We start from the raw sequence: 21,655 nt of genomic DNA, 5'->3' as shown, positions 1-21,655 counted from the left end.
ACCTTTTAGGACAATTTTTAAATAGTGGCATACTGTTTTTTTTTGGCCAGTCCTGGGCCTGGGCCTTGGACTCAGGGCCTGAGCACTGTCCCTGGCTTCCTTTTGCTCAAGGCTAGCACTCTGCCACTTGAGCCACAGCGCCACTTCTGGCCGTTTTCTGTATATGTGGTGCTGGGGAATCGAACCCAGGGCCTCATGTATACGAGGCAAGCTCTCTTGCCACTAGGCCATATCCCCAGCCCCGTGGCATACTGTTTTTAAAGTATTTTCCTACTTCTTCCGGGCACCACGGAATCTGCCTTTAAACCTAGCTACTCAGAAGGCTGAGATTTGAGGATCACAGGTTGAAGCCAGTCCAGGCAGCAGTCCATGAGACTCTTATCTACAATTACAAAAAAAGCTGAAGTGGAACTGTGGCTCAATTGATAAGAGTACTAGCCTGAGCAAAAAGAGCTCAAGGACCAGCACCCTCAAGCCCAGGGGCTGGCACCAAAACCCCAAAAAACAAAAGCAAAAAAAGCCACGAATAAGATGAATGACCTATGTGCTCCTTAAACTTATATATTCATGTTTTCAGCAGAATGGAAGAAAATAAATCTTTACATATCGATGAGGTACATACAATCTAGTGTTTCCTTTTACTTTATAAAGTACCAACCAACAACAAGAGAATTACTCAAAACTAAATAAAAAGAGATGGTAATCTCACATATGATATTTCCTCATTTAAGAGGAAGGCAATCAACAGTCCAACCAAAAGTTCTGCTTTTTTAAAAGGATGAGAGCAACTGCTTCCATGGGTTACAACCAGCACAACACCCCAGGTCATCACTGAAGGGCAGTGCTAAAGTTCTCTCAAAAGTAGATGGCCAACTGTGTGTTGTAGAACCACAAGTAACTGCATCCCAAGCCTATTCCCTCATCTACAAAACACATGCTTTTACTGCTGTTTTTCTAAAGTACCAGTTGGAGCAAAGTGTTGGCTGTATCAAGAGCACTTGCGTGTTTGTCATAAATGCAGAATCCTGAGTACAGTGTATACTTACACACTGGACAGAGTACCAGATATATGTTATACCTGAACATACATGCTGTATATACTGGGAAACGATCTTAGAGATAGGAAATTGGGGATAAAAATTTGGAAATAAAGCCAGGTGCTGGTGGCCCATGCCTGCAATCCTAGCTACCTCAGGAAGCTGAGGTCTGAGGATCATGGTTCAAAAGCCAGCTCAATGAACTTCCAAAACAAAACAAAACAAAAAAGTGGGAAGTGGAGCAGTGGCTCAACTGGTAGAGCACTATCCTTGAGCAAAACATCTCAAGGACACAGGTTAGGCCCTGAGTTCAAGCCCCAGGACCTGCAGAAATAAAGAGCAAAGAGTTGAGAATAAGCAACAAAGAACTGAGAATAAGTAACTATGTAAACAATACAAATCAATGCTATAACTGAAAAAAATGTTTTCAACAATTCAAAAATAGGAGACCTAAAGAAAAGTCAAATTTGTCTACCCAACACATTTTCTTTAAAAATAAATCTGGCCCCTGCATTCTCAACTTGCTTATTAAGGTTTTTGTTCTAGATTGGAGTCCATCAAGTAAGTTACAAATGGTAGATAGGGTTTCCATCGAAGCAGAAGAAGAGAGAGAAAAGGCAAGAAACTATTAGGTATAGGGGAAAAACATGGCAGACATAGCAACTGGCAGATAACATGTGTTCCATCATGGCACTTCTTGTTTCCAAAGTGCCTCAGGCTCCTGTTCAAATGCATCTTTTTCTCATAATGCTTTAAGCTGCTATACCAAAGCTTCTTTACATAATGCCTTGAGTGCTCAATCAACCAATAACAAGACTCAGGGAGGTGTGTACCCAAATCATCAAGCAATCAGTGCAAAGCCCAATGGAGGAGATATGGGAGAAGCCTCATATTATAAAACTGCCCTCTGAGAGGACTCCATTGGATGCCTATTTGAGACCCCTCTCTGGATAGAGAGCCTGGCTATTTTCTTTCACAGTTCTCCTTTCACTTTCAAGTAAACTTCATTTACCTTTAAAAAAATGGTGGTCTAGGGATAAATAACTTTGCAAAGTATTGCTCCCTATTTGGGACCTTTTAAAAATTCAGAATGGATGGAAGGCTCTAAGAAGTCTTGTAGGCATTTTCTTAAGTTCAACTTAATATTTTTCAAACTTACTTGAACATAGAATACTTATTTTTGCCAAGGCATTTCTATTAATCTATAGAATAATATCTTAGGAATGACAAATACAGTTCTAAAAGAGTTCTTTCTTCAGTATATTCTATGGTAATAATTTCCCCTATGTATTGGTATATTCCAACACTTATAAGTCTTATTTTAAAAGATCTTTTCAAGAATAAATTGTAAGTGATGATTAAATGGAAAATATTTAAAATTGAACCCTTAACTGATATGAATCCCAGTGTACTTCTTCTTATTTAAATTTATACTTCAAATTGAGTTACTCCTATAATTTTCTATTTCTAATTAAGCCATTTAATTCTGGTTATTTCTACTGACCTACTTCGAGAATTTGAGAGATAATCTAGGAAAATTATCGTCTGGGGTTTGGGATGTTTCCTGAGCTTCATTAAAATGACCTGAAAATTTCTTTCGGGTACAACCTTTTATTTTATGGTTCAAATATGTAATAAAAAAGACTACCAGAAGATGATTTAAAACTGAATTTGGAAGAAGATGATTTAAAACTGAGTTTGGAAGAAGCAGTACTGCCTCGTGGCTGCTTTTTCTACTTTGAAAATGACAAACTAGAAAAACCTAAAAGAGAGACAGGATTTTTCACTTTACTCAGGATAGCATTAAAGCTTATTAATAGGTTCCACTGAAACAGCAAAATTACCCTGTCTCTAATATGCACCAGTATAAAATTTAATCTTAAATTGAGCAGTCCTGGGGAAAAGGCTTAGACTAAATGTATATCAATTTGAATTGTAGAACTTAGCAGTAGAGGATATTCCCTTTATACTCATGATGCTAACTAATTAAGGACTCATCACTGCCAAGAAACTTCAGTATTGTTCCTGAGTCCTAAGAGTGCACACTCTGATGGGCGATTCCATGTCAACTTCACGGGAAGCCACCGTGGATAACGTCTTAAGTATATGAATACTGTGCTATAATATTGTGATAATGATCATGGATTAAGCAATAGTCTTTAATGCACACCATCCTATCTTAAATGTAGTATCAAAGTGCCTATAGTAAAATGAGTTCCATTTTTTAAATTTATTTATCCAATAGTACAAAGTGCCTACATTAAATACCTAGTATATGTCAAGTGTTCTAAGTGCTAAATATATAGTACTACAAAATCACCCTGCTAGGATAGAAACACACAATAAACATGTAAGTAGATAGTGATGTGTACCACTGTATTTCTACTATGAAGAAAAGCAAGTTCAGACTGGATGAGTTGACAGACATAGATTTGGTAGTGGTGTGTGGATGTTCTATCATATAAGATAATGGGGAAAAGCATTTCTCATGGGTCAACCTTTGGGCAGACAACTGAATCAATTAAGGTATGTTATTTCCTTCCTTCTGTTCATTTATTCATTCATTCATTATCTATCCATCCATTTCTGGAAATAGTTTTCAAGCCAGGGAGAATGGTAATTACCAAGGTTCACTTACTGTTCAGAAAAGGTAAAAAAAAAAAAATAGTACTAATGATAGTTAGCATTCACTACACACTTGGGATGCTCGGGTACTATTAAGGACTCATGGTATGTTAAAGAAAACCACAAATTCTCTGCCATACTTCTCAATGAGAAGTGGGAACTATTTCCTCTCCCCGTAAATCTGGGATGGCCCCATGACTAGCTCATACTCAGAAGTTTTACCTCACAGATAAACTGCTTGTGCAGATACTCTTTTTGTTACTTTCAAACACTCTGCACTAATGGTTATAGCTCAGATGCTTGAAAGTGTTAGTTTTTTTTTTGCTTGTCTCCTCTACTTATATCTTAAGAGTACTCAGATCTTAAAGGCTTTGAATAGCTTATTAGCACATATTAATTGTATAAGAGGTTTCACTGTGTTTTCCATACATGCATGTAATGTATATATATGCATTTGATCAAGTTAACTTTCTATTATGCCTTATCCTCTCCTTTTTAAAATTTTTAATGGGTTTCATTATTCTATTTTCATACATGCATATAAAGTACTTCAATCACATTCACTGGTCCCAGGGCCCTCTCCTTTGATGTTTAGCCTTCTTAAAACCTAACCCAAGTGCAGTGTATTCCCAATCTTCCATTATTACTAGATACTTGTTCCTAGAAGGTCTTTTGATACTAGTACCTGAAAATATACATGATTTTCAATTTTCACTTTTTTATGCTCTGTGTGTGTGTGTGTGTGTGTGTGTGTGTGTGTGTGTATGCATGCATGCACACCAGTCCTGGAATGTGAAACTCAGGGACTGAGCACTGCTCCTAACCTTTGGTGCTCAAGGTAAGCGCTCTACCATTTGAGCCACAGCTCCACTTCTGGCTTTTGTTGGTGCTTAATTGGGTTCAAACCATAAGCCTCAGATGTCAGTCTCTTGAATAGCTAAGATTACAGGCATGAGCCACAGTGCCCAGCATGCTCTCAATTTTGTATTCCAAAGATTTCTTTTTTCAAAGAAAGGGTCATTTGCTTATAAGAGTCATTTTGGAACCATAAAATTACAGTACTTAATTTGAGGAATAAGTAACCTGAATGGTTTCTGCTTCATGATCTGTTTTTGCAATGACTCTTTTACCATAACGAGAAATGACTGACATCTATTAACCATGTGGAGCCAAATGCTCTGGAAAGAACATCAGATTCTTCTTGCTGACTTTTTCTCACTTTCCAAGTTTGTTCTAGTAGATAAATGAAACACTATGAAAAGACTAAGATCATCTTCTGTATGATTGATCCCTAACTGCTTTAAGGACAGAGTATCAATTAAAACAGACTTGTTGGCATTATCAATTCTATCAGAGTCTAGAGGTGACCTCAGGTTGGTCCAACACAGTACTTCATTTTCCAACCATAGTATTTGACCTACTAGAGCATATAACCTAAGCAAGTCCAGAATCCTCTGTGAAATGTTATACAAATGCTTTGTCTTTGGGTTACCCTTTATAAGCAAGCATACAAGCTTAGAGCTACTGGGAATCACCTTTGATACCTAGGCTTATTGCAAGAACTTTTCTAAGAAGCAAAATATCACAGAGAAAAGAAAAGTTCAGAAAGCCTGCTGATTACATCAATTGAACTGTAGGAGAGGAGAAATCATCCACAGAATTCCCATATGGTAAGACGATGAGCTGTCTTCTTTTAAAACAATTCTAGCATTTTCAATGGAGTATATCCTCTAAAATATAGTCCATATAACAAGAATCTGATCATTGCTTGATATATTCATTCAGTCACCAAAGGATACTATCATTGGCTACATACCAATGTTGGTGCTTACTTTGCTTGAAAAAAATTGCTTTGTTTTCAAATTTCTCTACACATAAATCAAAAAGACCTAAGAGGTAGGGGAAAAATGTCTGAGTAACAACTTCAGGAGAAAGCTGGTTACTAGTCAGACACTAACCATGTTTTTAAGAGTACTAACTACAATTAATTTGAGAATGCATAAACTAACTTAAGGAAAACAAGGCACACTGGACAATCATTTCATAAATAATTTTCAATGCCAAAGGAAATCTCATTTTGAATATCAATGTGTGGGTGAATAATCCTGTATTATTAAAGACCATAGTCATGCTGAATGTGCCTGTTGTATTGTCCATTTGTGATAAATTACAGTAGCTGTAAAAAGTAGTTTTTCTACAAATACAGTAACTTACACAGCATAGGTGATCCATAATTTGGAAACTGAATAGTTAACAGCATAACCATAGCAATTTGGTAAGAATAGCATTAACTTCAGGCTTCTTTTATAAATTTGGTAAGGAGAATACCATTAAGCTAATTATTAAATACAAATATAGTAGAGACTGTAATTCAATTGCAACAATATTGCACTATAAGGACCTTTGCACATTGCTTGAAGTGTTGGCTAGTTATGGACTCAATGGTTAAGTATGGAAAAACAAAATAGAGCAATAAGAAATATAATATACTACTTAACAACTAGGTTCTGGAGCTGAGCTGCTTGGATTTGAAAATCAGCTCAGACACCTGGATCTTCCCCTCCCCTGGGAAGACTTTACTTTTCCTGTCCATTTCTCTCACCTTTAACTTGAGATTGTTGTGAAGATAATAGTAGAGTGCATTACTCATCATGAAGCAATGAGCAAATACCAATGGACACATAGCACGTGCTATTTACCACCAACAGTATAACTGGCTTTATTTGATAAGAACCAAGTGGGAGCACTGCTTTGTGATAATATGCAGTGGCCATTATGGCGTCACTAATCCTATTTGAGATCTGTAAGAATTTTTTTCTTCCATTAATTAACAGATTTCACTTTTTTTTTCTTGAGAGGGTCTTGTTACATAACCCAGGCTGATGTTAAATTTATGATCCTCCTGCCCAGCTCAGATTATAGACATGCATCACCACACCTATTGATGATTTCACTTTTGTACTTAGCCAGTAAGATTTGCTACACTTTGAGAGTTAGAGATAAAAAAGAGAGCTTTCCAATTACAGTTGACTTGAACTGCTGCCAAGTAATACTTTAACGAACAAAACTGACAACAGGAAAGGGAAAATAAAGGGCAAGCCAAAGGGAGAAAAGATTAGTGAAATTGATACACTCACAGTTTGTGGTTAGTATTGTGAATTAAACCAATATGGCTTTGTGATAGTACATCCATAAAGATTTTCATACCTTTGGACTCAATAATCCCACATCTGGGGAAAGTATGGGGGAAATAATCCAGCCAAAGACCCCTATATTTTTTAACAAAAGTGCTCACTGAAACGTTAAAGTGAAAACTAGGGGGAAAAAAATCTAAAACAAAAAATCTAATGGGCTTAACAATGAGACTATATTATCCAAGTGTCATGAATTAAATATAGTGTGAAAATAACATTTACTTAACAATTTATTTACTTGCCTTCAAATCACAAATATCTTTGATAGCTAAAAATTACCTTAGAACAGAACTAGCAGTAATAAAGAAATCCCCTAAATTGATGAGTAAAAACAAAAATAAAGAGGATCTTCAATACTGTCGTTAGTCAATGAACAAGCACAAGTCAACTAGCATTTGTCTACTCAGGTTGAGTATCTTTTAAAATGCTTGGAGCCAGAAGTATTTCTGGTTTCAATGTTTCTTGGTTTTGAAAATATCTACATAGACATGGCCAGTTGAATACCTATAATCTGAAAATCCCAAAATCCAAATTCCTAAACAAAAATCTCTTGTATCATGTTGGTGTTCAAAAATTGTTTTAAATGTCAAAACAATTAGGATAATGGATTTTCAGATTAGAGCAACCTGATATACTTACTTGTTTCTAACACCATTTCTGAATTCTGGCCCTTGGAGTGTTCATAATCTCTTGGATGAATCAGAATTAACACAATAAAAAACAATAAGAAGTTATATAATTACATTCCAAAAGGTAAATGATGTAGAAGGAACAGCTTTATAATGCAGACAGGCCCTGGTAGAGAAGCAGAAAAGGGGTCTGTTATCCATCAACAGTTTCCTGGCCTTGCTCCTTTGTACAAACCTAAAGATTGGATAGGCAGGTGCTCTACCATTTGAACCATGCCTCCAGCTGCCTCCCTCCCTTCCTTTGTTTTTCCTTCCATCCATCTTCAAAGGGAGTTTCAATCTTAACACATCCCTTTAGAGTGGTCTCCTGCAATTTAAGACACTTTCTTCAGAACCTGGAGAGGCTGTTGAGGAGATTCATGAGGATATCACACAGTACTGTGCCATAACACAATGTCACATATACTTCAGAGTCTTATGCTAACTCAAACACCTTTGCTAGCTTTGGAAATGTTTTTTCCCTCTGTGCTCTCTGATTTCTGCTTTCAAGTTTTAGTCTTCATTGCTTATTTCTTGCTAGGACCACAACCATTTTATTTACATCAAGAAAATAAATAAATAAAAAGTAATAAAGTAATTATTTGTCATCAAGACAGAGGCAGAGTAGAGCAAAAGGTAAGGATACCAGTATTTGAGAAACAAAATCACTTTTCTTATACTAAATATTAAAAATATGTATTGACTGGGAGGGAGTGGGATTGTCCAGAGAGGGTAAATAAATGATAAGAGGAAAGATGGATGAATATAGTCATGACACTTAATGTATATATGTGAAAATAAAACTAACAAATACAGGCTCATGCCTGTAATCCTAACTACTCAGGAGGCTGAGATCTGAGGATCACAGTTCAAAGCCAGTCCAAGCAGGAAAGTCTGTGAGACTCTTATATCCAACTAACCACCAGAAAAAATGGAAGTGGCACTGTGGCTCAAAGTGGCAGAGTGCTACCCTTGATCAAGAGATCAGGGACAGCACCCAGGCCCCAGATTCAGGCCCTACCACAAAAAGAAATCTGGTAAGACTGGTGGGGGAAGGGATAGGTAATGGGTGGGGAATGATGGAAGGGATGACTGATCACGATGCATTGTACACATAAATAGACATGCTAGATTGAACTCCCTTTGAAGATGGAGAGAGGGAGAGAGGGAGGGAAGGAGGGAAATAATGTTCCTGCAGCCAGAAGCATGGTTCAAATGGTAGAGTGCCTGTCTAATAAGTGCTAAGCCCTAAGTTCAAATTCCAATACCGCCCAAAACAAAACATGTTTCTCCAAGTCATAATTCTGGCTGCCTCTTTAAACTGAAGAGTAATAAGCATAATTCTGTTAATCAGCTACTAGAAGGGTTTCCATCATGAAGTCCATATAATAAGCCACAGAAATCCTGCAAATTTCAAAAAGCCTAATAGAAATAATATATTTACTCAAGACATCACTCACTTAAACATCTTTAGTACTTATTTTGATAGCATATTTAATTTGGCATGCCAGAGCAAAAAAGAAAGAAAGCAAACAAATTACTTAAATTGTTTGATAGGCAATCTTTCTGAACACAAAGACTGAGGAAGCTAGGGGAAAAGGAGGATAACAAAAGTGATCTTTAATAGCTGAAAAATGTTTCAGTGTCTTAGTAAGAAAAAAATCTTACCTCTTCTTCTAGTTACTCTACCTTTCTACATATCCTGGCTGTGTTCTCACACAGTTTTGTTTTTATTTTTAAATTGTTCTGTGATTTCTCTAATTCCTTCGATCTATCCCCAATATACTAACACATTGATCCTATTAAACTGCATATCTGACCATGGGTTTCACAACTGCCACATTCTTTCATAGCCTAATATCTCTACAAAAACACCTAAATGTCAAGGCATTGTGAGCTTTCATCACCAGTCCCACATGTCCTGAATGTGACCATCTTCCAAAATTATGTTTTAAATCAGTGAAATTCATCTCTTTGTGGTTTCCACAAGTCTTAGTCCCATATTCAAGCTTTTGACCACTATCCTTCTGCCTAGAATAACCTTCCTTGCATACTGTCATATTCACCATCCACTTACAAGAGAACCAAACATCTTATTCCCTGGAAAATTAAGATGGAATCAAAATCTCCTCAGTCTGTTCATATCTTTACAACTCAAATGCCTGGTGTAATAGACTCCTCAGGCTGAATAAATTGTGTAGTCTTATTTACCAAAAGTGTGAGTAAATTCCTTAACAAGACTGAAATTGGGTTCTTTATGACATCCCCTCTACCCTCCCTCCCCCAACAATGAAAAGTCAGCTTTGATCACATCTTCCTGAATACTTTAAGTTTGCTCTAGGGGAATAGATTTTTTTTCTTCTCTCCAAACTTAGTTGACAAAGAATGAAAGAGTAGTTTGCAAAACCATCAACAAAATTATTTCTGGCTAAGTCTCCATGAGTTTTAGCTGAAGCCAACTCATATGAAAGTGGACATGTAAGAAGACCTATGAGTTGGGATATACTAAGTTGCAAGTACTATGAATATCTAACTCAAACTTGCATCTGAAGCCACATTGCCTGGCTCTCTGGCCCTTACCCAGATATTAGCAAACTTTAAACATAAGGTAAGTACTATGTAAGTGTTAACTATTAGCAGTTAAATAGCAAGGCAAGTTACACGATATAAGTTGAAATTATAAAGCTAAATTAACTTGGAGCCTAGAAGTAGGATGGCTAGGCTCTTGGGTGGCTTGATATGGCAGCTTCCAATGTCATTTGGGATTTAGCTTCTTCCTGGTACCTTGAAATCAGCTCCATTTGAAGGCCAGTCTCACTTGGAGAGGCCACACCAATCAGTATACAAGGACACTGATGCTCATTCTGAATCAATGTCTTTGGTCACATTCCTGGGCAGAAATAAGCCCAATTCTAGATCTAGAGGTGGGAAAAACTTTCCCTGAAGTGCAAGGACATCACAACAAAACCTGGGTATCCTTGGGAACTTGAGGAATGAAAAAAGATACTAGACAAGCAATACTAACAAGAGGAAAGGCAAAGGGAAAAATTTCATGAATTTTAAATTAGAGAAACTTTCTTTTCACAGCCATCTGTATTCAAAAGTCATATTAGGTTTAGCAACCAGGCACAAAAATTCCTTTCAACCAAGATGAATTTCTAGCATGACATTGCCAACAAAAAGCGCTGTTCTCAGGGAAAATCCTCTGACTTAGAAGCATCTGCTTCTAATTTTCACAATGAAATCTTTGATTCCTTCATTCATGGGACCTGCACTCAGTTCTCTGACACAGGAATCAGTTTTCAAAATAGTGATTTTGCTATGAAATTCTCATTATTTGAGAGCAGCATTATGGAATCTTAACTTTAATTCTAGTTATTTTTCCCTGAAATACTTTTTCCCAAGAGTACAGTACCTTTAAGAAACATTGAATAAATCATTTGGGAGGTTATTAGCTTTCTTAGAATACTGCATGCACTTATCTGAGTATATTGGAAACCATGTATACTGGTATTAGAACTAGGAAATTGAAAGGGAATACCAAAATTGAGAGACACAGGGTAAAAAAAGAAAAACAACTACAAAAGCAATACTTGCAAAACAGTTTGGTGTAAACCAACTGAACACCTCATGGGGGGAAAGGGAAAGGGGGAGGAGGGTGGGGGGGTACGAGGGACGAGGTAACAAACAGTACAAGTAATGTATCCAATGCCTAATGTATGAAACTGTAACCTCTCTGTACATCAGTTTGATAATAAAAATTTGAAAAAAAAAAAGTCAGGGACAGTGCTCAGGCCCTGAGTCCAAGGCCCAGAATATATCTATATATATACATATATACATATATATATTATACAATTCATTTTTTAATGAAAATTAAAAAACCTTGGAGAAAATGAAGCAAATTAAGTTGCTACTTAGTATATAATTCAAACCTTAATCTATTATAGAATGTTCAAACTTTATGCACTGGATATGCATTATTCTTATAATCCAAAAAGCATCTTTAATTAAACAATAAAGATAAATTTTGGCAAAAAAAAGAATACTGCATGCAAATTTTCTACTTCATTAAATAGCTCATAACAGAAACAATAGCATGTACAGGCTAGAAACAGAAAAATCCATTATTGAGGGGATAATTGTACATGAAAACAATTTATAAGAGAAAATTAAAGAACTACAGCTACATTAACAAGATTGAATCTTAAAAACAATGTTGAACAAAAATGCATGTGATTATATGATACATAAGTGATTTCATTTCTATAAATAGCAAGTTCAAAATAATATTTACACAGGAATGTATATATATGGTAAGACCATAAAGGAACACAAAGAACAATTAATCTCAAAATTCTAATAGTGGTGCTGGGTTAGGGGGATTCAGAAAGGGGTGAGGAGCTTCAAATCTAGAGAAACTTTTTTTTTTTTTTTTTTTGCCAGTCCTGGGGCTTGGAACTTGAGACCTAAACACTGTCCCTAACTCCTTTTTGCTCAAGGCTAGCACTCTACTTCTTGAGCCACAGGATCCCTTCCGGTTTTTTCTGTTTATGTGGTGCTGAGGAATTGAATCCAGGGCTTCACGCATGGTAGACAAGCATTTTTATCACTGAGCCACACTTAAGCTCAGTAATCAATAGACAGTACTCTGTCTTTTATCACTATTACTATTTAAAATATACACACAGTATCATAAACATACTCTATGTATATATTTGAAAATTGTAGAAAATAAAATATAGAGTAAGTAGTACTGTTGAAAACACTTCAAAAGATACATAATGCAGTATGTAAATTAGCATAAAAGTTTCATTAACACCCTATAAAATTGTCCTTGAAATGCCTGGTACACTTCATATCATTCACATCAAATCTATTGAGGATTTTTTGAGGAGTGTAACTACAATATACTAGAGCATTGTTACGGAATTCTCGCAGAAGACAATTTAATGACATTAATTTCTGAGATTCTACCTTCTACTAAGTGGAAACACTGTTAATGAAGTACAGTCAAATGAAAATTTCACCAGTTTCACAGTCCTTTATTTTATGGAACAACAAAAACAAAGAGAATGACCCGGCTATGATCATGATCTAAGTGAGTTTGGAGCCTTTTCCTTATAGAATTTTTCTTATATTAGTTCTATGTGAAAACACGAATGGGTAGGAAACCACTTGTTTAAGTATCCAGAAAGTTTATATTTAATATATTAAAGGGGAAGTTAAGAACTATACAAAAATGACTGAACTAAGTCAAGCAAACCCAAATGCTAACAAACCATATCTATTACCCTGATAGAATTATATGTGAAAAAAAAATTTAAGAACCTAGAAAAACATTTTGAGATGTCAGCAATCTACCTTTTGCCCTTATAAACGTAAGTTATGAGGCTGACACTACGCTGTTACCTGGAGACAATGAACTGCTACAGGATGGTGTCGGTCTCTTGTCTCTTTTCCTCTTCTCTCTCTCTCTCTCTCTCTCTCACACACACACACACACAGAGAGAGAGAGAGAGAGAGAGAGAGAGAGAGAGAGAGAGAGAGAATGGTGCAAAGTGAGATGCATGAGGCCAGACATGCTTTATAGTAAAAGAAGATCAAAAGCACAATCTTCAGACTTCAAAGTGAAAGATTCCTCAGAACATTCTAACAAGGTTTTATATGCTACAAAAGTCTTTATTCAACACACCCTGAGGGCTGAGGGTTTTTAACATAAGTTAGAAACAAAGTTGCCACATATGCTTACAAAGATAGAACTCTGATTTACAGCTTTAAAAGCACTAAATAGAAATGACAAAAGTACTTATTTTTATGTATAACTTCTTTATTATAGCTTCATAAAATATTAACTGCTGTCACTGTCAAGTAGCAATTCTATATCAAACATATTGTATCCATTATGTATCAAACATGTTCTCTCCTAACAAAACCTTCAATAACTGGAAATCAACAGTCCAAACTTTAAGCCACCCTTGCTTCTCCATAGTATCATCAATCATGAGCACAGAGTTCAAGCCCCACGACTGACAAAATCTGTCACTAGTGGAATTTCACTTTCAAGTAGCTCTTACCTATGGAGTAACATGTACTTCCCACATGCAATTCTCAAGCCTTGTTTCTGTTAATTCTTGTCAACTGAGGTTTTGAAATCAGTTACAGACCAGATCAATCCAATCAAATGATTCTAAAAGGAATAGAAATAAAGCCAGGAAGTGAACCTCTGGGCCTTCTGGTCCATGTGGAGCTGACAAAATTCAATGGTGAGTCATGGAATAGCTCAGTCAAATCACCTCCATTTGACCTACCTGTTCATTAGATTTTCTGGTTGTGCGATCTGCTCCCCCTCCCTCCACACTGCCAAGAGGGACATTCCTTCTTATAGCAATCATCCTCTGATGCTGAGAGGTACTTAAGGTCTAGCTTTTAAAGGGTGTGGAGGAAGGAAACAAAAATTACACCTTAGTCTACAATAACATGGTTAATCTTCCATGAAAAAAAAAAGAAACCATACACCTCAGTCTTGAAGGTTAGAGTTTAAAAAGAAAAACAAAACTCAAAACAAAACCCAGAAATCACCCTATCTCCTCTCGGCACTGTTCAGTTATTTTTTTTTTCCTGTATGGCTTTAACAACAATGAAAAAGCATCTAGTCCTGAGATGACTTGTGGACTTTCATTCTGGAAAAACAGGACAGGTAGCCAATTCCAAGGTCAGGCATCACTTGTGGCAGGACCACTGCCCAACACCGGTAGCACACTGTAACCCTATTTCTCCATTTAGGTTCTTCCAAATAAGCCTATCTTCTACCAACAATTGCCAATGATGCAGAAGAAGACCATTCTTCTTTGTGGTTTCCAGAGAGATTTAGTCATTAAAATCTATTCAATGTACCATCACCAATGGTCCTGTGTATTGTGCTGATAAATAGAACCTGAGAAGATTTAACAAGTTCATCACTTAGTAAGTCTCAATTCATTTTCATCACATGGTATTGTACAGGGTCATCTGTTGAAAAAGATTTCCTTTTTAATATACCTTCATTTAAAAGAGTCATAGTTAAAAGAGTCATACTGTGAATTCTGTATAATCTGGTAGACAGCAAGTTAGTTCCTTTGTTTTGACTTACAATCCTCAATTTCACTGCAGAATGTGTTTAGGGAAGAAGATAAACTGTGGTAAAATTCCTGCTTAACATATTAAGGCCCTGGGTTCAATTCCCAACACTAGGATAGGGAGGAGGAAGGATATAAAAAGAAGAATGTCTATTTTCCTTTCATAGCCTTCATGTTTAGAAGAATGAATTAAGAAAACATGGTGCCGGGTGCTGGTGGCTCATGCCTATACTCCTAGCTACTCAGGAGGCTGAGGATCACAGTTCAAAGCTAGCCTGGGCAGGAAATTCCGTGATACTCTTATCTCCAATTAATCACCAAAAACCAGAGTGGCACTGTGGCTCAAGGGGTAGAGCACTAGCCTTGAGTTGAAGAGCTCAGGGACAGTGCCCAGGCCCAGAATACAAGCTCCATGACAACAAAAAAAAAGAAAGAAAAAAAGAAAAGAAAGAAAACATGGTGTTAGTCTTAGAACTAGGTGGTCTACTAGGGAGACCTAAGATTACTCTTTCTCAGATACAAGATTTACAAAAACGGTATATTATCTAGTGGCTTTTAACTTTTAACACAGGTCTCAATAATCAGAGATCAAATCTTGAAATACCTTCTAAAAAGTTTATCTTACAAAAGCATCTTGTAAGTAAATGCAATCTCCCCAGAGTTGGGAAATCATTTCCCCACCCCAAAGCATAAGACAAGGCAGTTTCCTTGAGAAGACATATATAGAACCTGGAAATAATATGTAAAGTTATGTACTTCAGTGAAGCAAAAGTTACCTACTTCATTAGGAGCAAAGATTCTGGTAGCATGAAAGTACTTCACTTCAGTCTTGTCAATTGTAAATACACACACTAGATAGCCTATAAACCAACATCTATTTGTAAGGAAGTAAAGTGGACACTTGGTATGCACAGCCTATAAACCAACATCTATTTGTAAGGAAGTAAAGTGGATACTTGGTATGCACAGGTATATGGCTCCAAGGAGACTGTGGAAGAAAAACCATGAATGTAAAGTTCTATATTCAAACATTATGCCAATTTACCTAAACTGAATACATATAGTAGGTTGAAGCTTCCAAAACCACAGGGAGTCGACTATACTGTTGTCACAAAAATTACCTGTGCTGACATTAATGCTGTCCACCAAAACTCTATCTTATTTCATGCACTTTACCTCTAACACTGCAATCCAAGCTACTGGAGTCTGGCTCCAGGCAAAGTATGAATACCTTATCTGGAAAATGACTAACAAAAACTCTGGAAGTGTGATTCTATGTAGGGTACATGGTTAGCAAGCCAAGAGGCCCTGGGTTCAAACCTCAGTACCACAAAACGAAACAAACCTGATGTATCTACATTCTTTCCTAGTGTTGCTTACATGTTAAGTAATACTATACCACCTCAAATCTTTGTTTGCATATGAAGCTGGGTATAAACAAAGCCAGACAATACAAAATTATCTAAACTGGCTAAATCCATGGCTTCAGAAGGATAAATTTAACCTTGTAACTGAAATGTAGGCAGTCATGGTGATTTGGGGAAAATAACTAGTTTTCAAGGATATACCTAAAAACAATGGTTGGCCTTTTTGTGTTTACCGAAGTTAACACCTAGAATTATGGAGCAAGAGAAAAAATTTGATTAAAAAAAAACTAGTTTTAAATAGGTACTAGTTTTAAATAGGTACCATTTCACTTGCTACATTGTGTAATTGTTTATCCTTCTGTCTTCCTATATACTCTCCAGTTTCTGGATTCGCCCATGCTTTGTTCATGACTGAATTTCATCAAGTACCTGGCACATAAATGAGTCTGGAATGAAACAAGGGACTCTAGATGTTTTCATAGCAGCTTATTTGCAAAACCCATATGTGACTCAACTTAATACTTATGGTAGAAATGTTTCCACAAAACACTGGCATTACTTCACAACCTTCTTAATTTTAATTTAAAGATTACAGAGTTCTAAAGAGATCACAAAACGGGTTAGAGCATAACTAATCCATAAATGTGTAAGGTACAATCATTTCAAAACATTTTTAACTTCCCTTTTCTGATTAGTCCTAATAACAGATTTTCCAAGGTAACACAAGATAGTGCAAAACCTGACACTCAACTGACTTCTGGAAGATTAAATCAATGTTTAAAGCTGAGTGCTGGTGGCTCATGCCTGTAATCCTAGCTACTCAAGAGGCTGAGATCTGAGGATTATGGCTCAAAGCCAGCTCAGGAAGCAAAGTCCATGTTTCCAATTAACCACCAACTTGCCGAAAGCAGAGCTGTAACTCAAACTATAAAACTCTAGCCTTGATCAAAAAGGCTCAGGAACAATGCCCAGGCCCTGAGTTCATGCTCCTAAACCAACACAGACAGACAGACAGACAGGCAGGCAGGCAGACACAGACACGCAAACACAGAAACACAGACACACACGCACACGCGCGCGCACACACACATACAATCAGTTCTTTGGAATTTTGTGTCAGGTCAAATTCATTATTATGGAAAACAGGAAATGTTTGAAAAAATCTTCCTCCATAGCTCAGACAAAAATTCTGTGACAAGACCTGTGTGAGCTAAAGAACATGGGTTGATTTAGTATCTGGAAGAGACTAAAATTGACCTTAAGAGTCAATCAAGAGTTTTTAAAAAATATTTTACCATTCATTGTATTTACTTGTAGCTTTATAGGCACATTCTAATTACTAGAAATGAGGGAAGCCATTCAGCTATGTTTCTTTGTATCTGGCTTACTTTGCAAAATACAATTTTTTCCAAGGCTTCCATTCCCATATGATGATGCAATGTCACTCTTTCTGATGGAGGTGTAGAATTCCATTGTGTATATATACCACATTTTCTTTGATCCATTTGTCCATTGAGGGGCATCCAGGTTGATTCCCTATATTGGCTAGGGTAAACAATACTGCAATGAACATGGTTGTGCTGGTAGCTTTTGTGTGGCCTTGTATATGGTCTGTTGGATAAGTACCCAGGAATGGAATTGCTGGGTTTTAGGAAAGCTCTGTTTACTCTTTTGAGGAACCTCCATACTGCTTTACAAAGTGGTTGAACAAGTTTCCATTCTTGCCAACACCCTAGTAGTGTTCCCTTTGGGCCACATCCCCATGAGCATCTGTTATTGTTAGTTTTCTTGATATGGCAATTTTAACTGGGTTGAAGTAAAATCTCAATGTTGTTTTGATTCTTACTTCTTTTTTTTTTTTTTTCAGCCAGTCCTGGGCCTTGGACTCAGGGTCTGAGCACTGTCCCTGGCTTCCTTTTGCTCAAGGCTAGCACTCTGCCACTTGAGCCACAGCGCCACTTCTGGCCATTTTCTGTATATGTGGTGCTGGGGAATCAAACCCAGGGCCTCATGTATATGAGGCAAGCTCTCTTGCCACTAGGCCATATCCCCAGCCCCAGATTCTTACTTCTTTTATGACCAGAGATGTTGAATATTTCTTCATTTGTCTATTGGCCATTCTTACTTCTTCTGAGAAGTCTAAATCTTTAGCTCATCATTTATTAATTGGGTTGTTCTTTGAGGGGGTTTTTTGGGGGGGGGTAATTTTTTGAGCTCTAAGTATATCTTAGATATGAGGCCCTCATTTGAGTCATAGCAGGTAATAATCTGGACATGATGAATTAAATGAGACTCTAAACATCCACACAGTGATACCAAAGTAGGATTTTCTTAGGAGAAGGTCACAAAGGCTCACTAGCTATGTGTAGATGATCATATAAAATGATGCTTATCAAAATGAACTCTAAGAAATGCAAACAAGAGGGTTTTTTTGTTATTTTGCTTTGTTTTTTGTCTTTTTTTGTTCTCCTTTGTTGCTGTTTAATTTCTGTACCTTTTGACTTGTATGTAAGCTTATGTGTTTTGGGGAGGGTAAGGGGGAGCACAGAAATGGTGGAACAAAGGGTGAATAAATGCAGCAGTGATACTCAAAAGATGATCACTATGTTGAAAATGAACTATACAGCTTGTAGAGAAGGGGAATCAGGAGGGAGAAAACAAGGCAAGAGGTGACATTGTTCAAAAAGAAATGTACTTATTACCTGACTTATGTAACTGGAACCCCTCCATATTTACAATAAAAACAAAATTTAAAAAATAGCAAAGTTATTTTAAAAAGAGTAAAAAAAGTGGGCTGGGAATGTGGCCTAGTGGCAAGAGTGCTTACCTCGTATACATGAAGCCCTGGGTTCGATTCCCTAGCACCACATATATAGAAAACGGCCAGAAGTGGCACTGTGGCTCAAGCGGCAGAGTGCTAGCCTTGAGCAAAGAGAAGACAGGGACAGTGCTCAGGCCCTGAGTCCAAGGCCCAGGACTGGCAAAAAAAAAAAAAAAAAAGTTACACCCTATTATTTGCAAGCACTCTACAAGTGCTTTTATCAACAGGATGACAAGTGACAAGAAACAAAATGCCCAGCCCTGGAAATTAGGAGCATACACCATGATCCACTTTTGTCATGAACCACATTAGGCAAAGGTGTCAAGTCATTCAAGTCACGAAATCTCCTCATCTGTATAATGGAAGCTACCACTTCAGGAATCAAACTAAATAGACAAAAGTCCTTTAAAACTATAAAATCACATACAGACATAAATTATTATAATGCTAGAAAATCTAGTAGGATGAAATGCATATTCAACTTCCTCTAACTTTTAAGAAATTATGATTCTTAATCTTTCTTGTGTTTTAGACTACTTGGATAATCTGAAAAATACTCTGCATTCTTGCCCTCTAAATATGCATCCAAGCACAGACATACAATATTCTAAGTACAGTTTTAGGGGTTCACAGCTTTAGGCTGACACACACATGACAACAATTCTACATTCTTTTTCTACTGACAATGTCAGTAGTAAATGGACATGGGAGTGTCTACATCACACTTACAAAGCACTTTCAGATGTGATTTAAACTTAGTTGTAGTGCCTGTTCCCTAGAAACACTTCATGAACCATGGCCTCAAACATCAGAATTCAAAACGTGAGTGATTATTTTTACATAAATATATACACATATTCAAATTTTAATGAGAATTATTATTCATGTAGTTGTTTCCAACTACACTTAGAAAGGCAAACTTAAAAGTCAGATACACTTTTGAAAACTTATTTGATAGTAGAGCATCTCCAAGAATTGACACCATATTGGAAATCATTTTTCTAATAAAGAAATTTAAAATATGTGGGTTTTATGAATCTAATCAATGACATCTTGATTTGTTTCAACAAGGAAAATACTCTATTTCATAGTTACATTTTACTACTGATCTTCAAAACCCAATCTTTATATTCTTTCGAAAATTTATACAACAGCCCTGAGTTCAAGACCCATGACAACCACCAACAACAATAAAAGGTGATGTTTGTCTCTCTGAAAAAAAAAAAGAAAATTTATACAACAAAATGGACATTTTTTTCAATGCCTCTATTAGACCTAAGCGTACATATACAACATGTATATGTGTGCATAGTGTATCTATATACATTTATATAATCTAAATATTAAAATATACTCTGAAGGAGTGGTATTTTGCTCATAGTAAAGACTTGGAAGATTCACATATATTTCCTTCTCTCTCTCCCACACCAAGGATCAAATCCAGGGTCTTACACTTTCTAGGCAAGAGTTCTACCACTTCAGTCATTTCCCAAATCTCACACATTCTGTTTAGAGATTTTTATGTTCAATCTCTGACTTACTCAAGGTTTAAATTAACAAAGGTATGTTAACAAAGGTAGAACTTTCAATTAACAAAGGTATAAATTTATACTGTTAGAAAAACATACATGAGTAAAATGAATTGTATTATTTATACACTAGGATAAGAATGAATATACACCAATTTAGTTATTTTCTATTAGCTTTTGACTCAATATAGGAGACACCTCATGCAGCGATTTTTTTTTTTTTGGTTCTTCATATACTAATAGATGACACATAGGTAGTCAGTTACAGCAGAAACAGAAAAGAAGAAAGTTGAAAAAACAGAAGTCAGAGAGGTAGCTGGCACAGTGGCAGTTTTATTTAGAAATAATCCTAACCTTTTTTCTTTTGTCTCTCTAATACAAAAGAAAGGTAGACCAATATAAAACTATACATTAGAAATGATACCCATTCCCATCTAATTTCTAGGTCACAGGCCCATGTACGTCAACTCAAATGGTCACAGACTAAGGCCCGTTTTAGACCTCCTCCTCAGGAACAATCACACAGTTGGACAAGTGTGGACACTGCCAGTGACCACGCAAAGAGGGAAAACTGCATGGATGGTTCAAGGAGACTTTTCAATGGATTAAGCTTGCACTTTGGTCAACCCCTGGAATGAAGAAAAGAGTGTATGCACTTTCAACAGGCTCACAGAAACAAACTCATGCATAAGAAATCTTTCTTATTTGAAGGCCTAGAATAAACCCAAAAGTCATTACAAAACATAATGCCTTCTAATGTTGAAAAAGCACAGATCATTTCTATTTTGACATTCTACAGGTAGTTTTAAAAACTGAAGCTAGACCTAGGGTCTTGTGTCTATTGAAGGAAGAACACTTGTAATTCTTCATAGTCTTGAAAATATAAGCAACAAATGTGTATTTTTCAATGTCAATATTAGAACGGAACACATATCACACTTTACTTATTGCCCAATTTAAAGAGGTAGGAACTTGGGTTTTGATAAACACTTATGTGGACGTGTGTGTGTGTGTGTGTGTGTGTGTGTGTGTTTCTATGAATACAAGTGTGCTGTTAATGAGGCTTGAACTCAAGGATTCCAGCTCTTCTTTTCTTTCTTCCTTCCTTCCTTCCTTCCTCTCTTTCTCTTCTTTCCTTTCTGTCTTTTCTCCTTCCTTCCCTCCCTCCCTCCCTTCCTTCCTTTTTGCTGGTCCTGGGACTTGAACTCAGAGCCTGGGTACTGTCCCTGAGCTTCTTTTTGCTCAAGGCTATCACTCTACCATTTGAGCCACAGCTCCACTTCTAGCTTTTCTGAG

At 36.6% G+C, this 21,655-nt stretch overlaps 1 protein-coding gene across 2 annotated transcripts in view; it reads right to left on the bottom strand.

The window, feature by feature from the left end:
- Frmd6 (FERM domain containing 6) overlaps positions 1-21,655 on the bottom strand; it is a 77,417-nt gene that overhangs the window by 40,789 nt on the left and 14,973 nt on the right. The window lies entirely within an intron of this gene.

This window comes from Perognathus longimembris, chromosome 14, assembly GCF_023159225.1.
Source record: "Perognathus longimembris pacificus isolate PPM17 chromosome 14, ASM2315922v1, whole genome shotgun sequence".
Lineage (NCBI taxonomy): Eukaryota > Metazoa > Chordata > Mammalia > Rodentia > Heteromyidae > Perognathus > Perognathus longimembris.
Note: the sequence above shows the minus strand (reverse complement) of the source record. Positions and strands in the feature narration are given on the sequence as shown.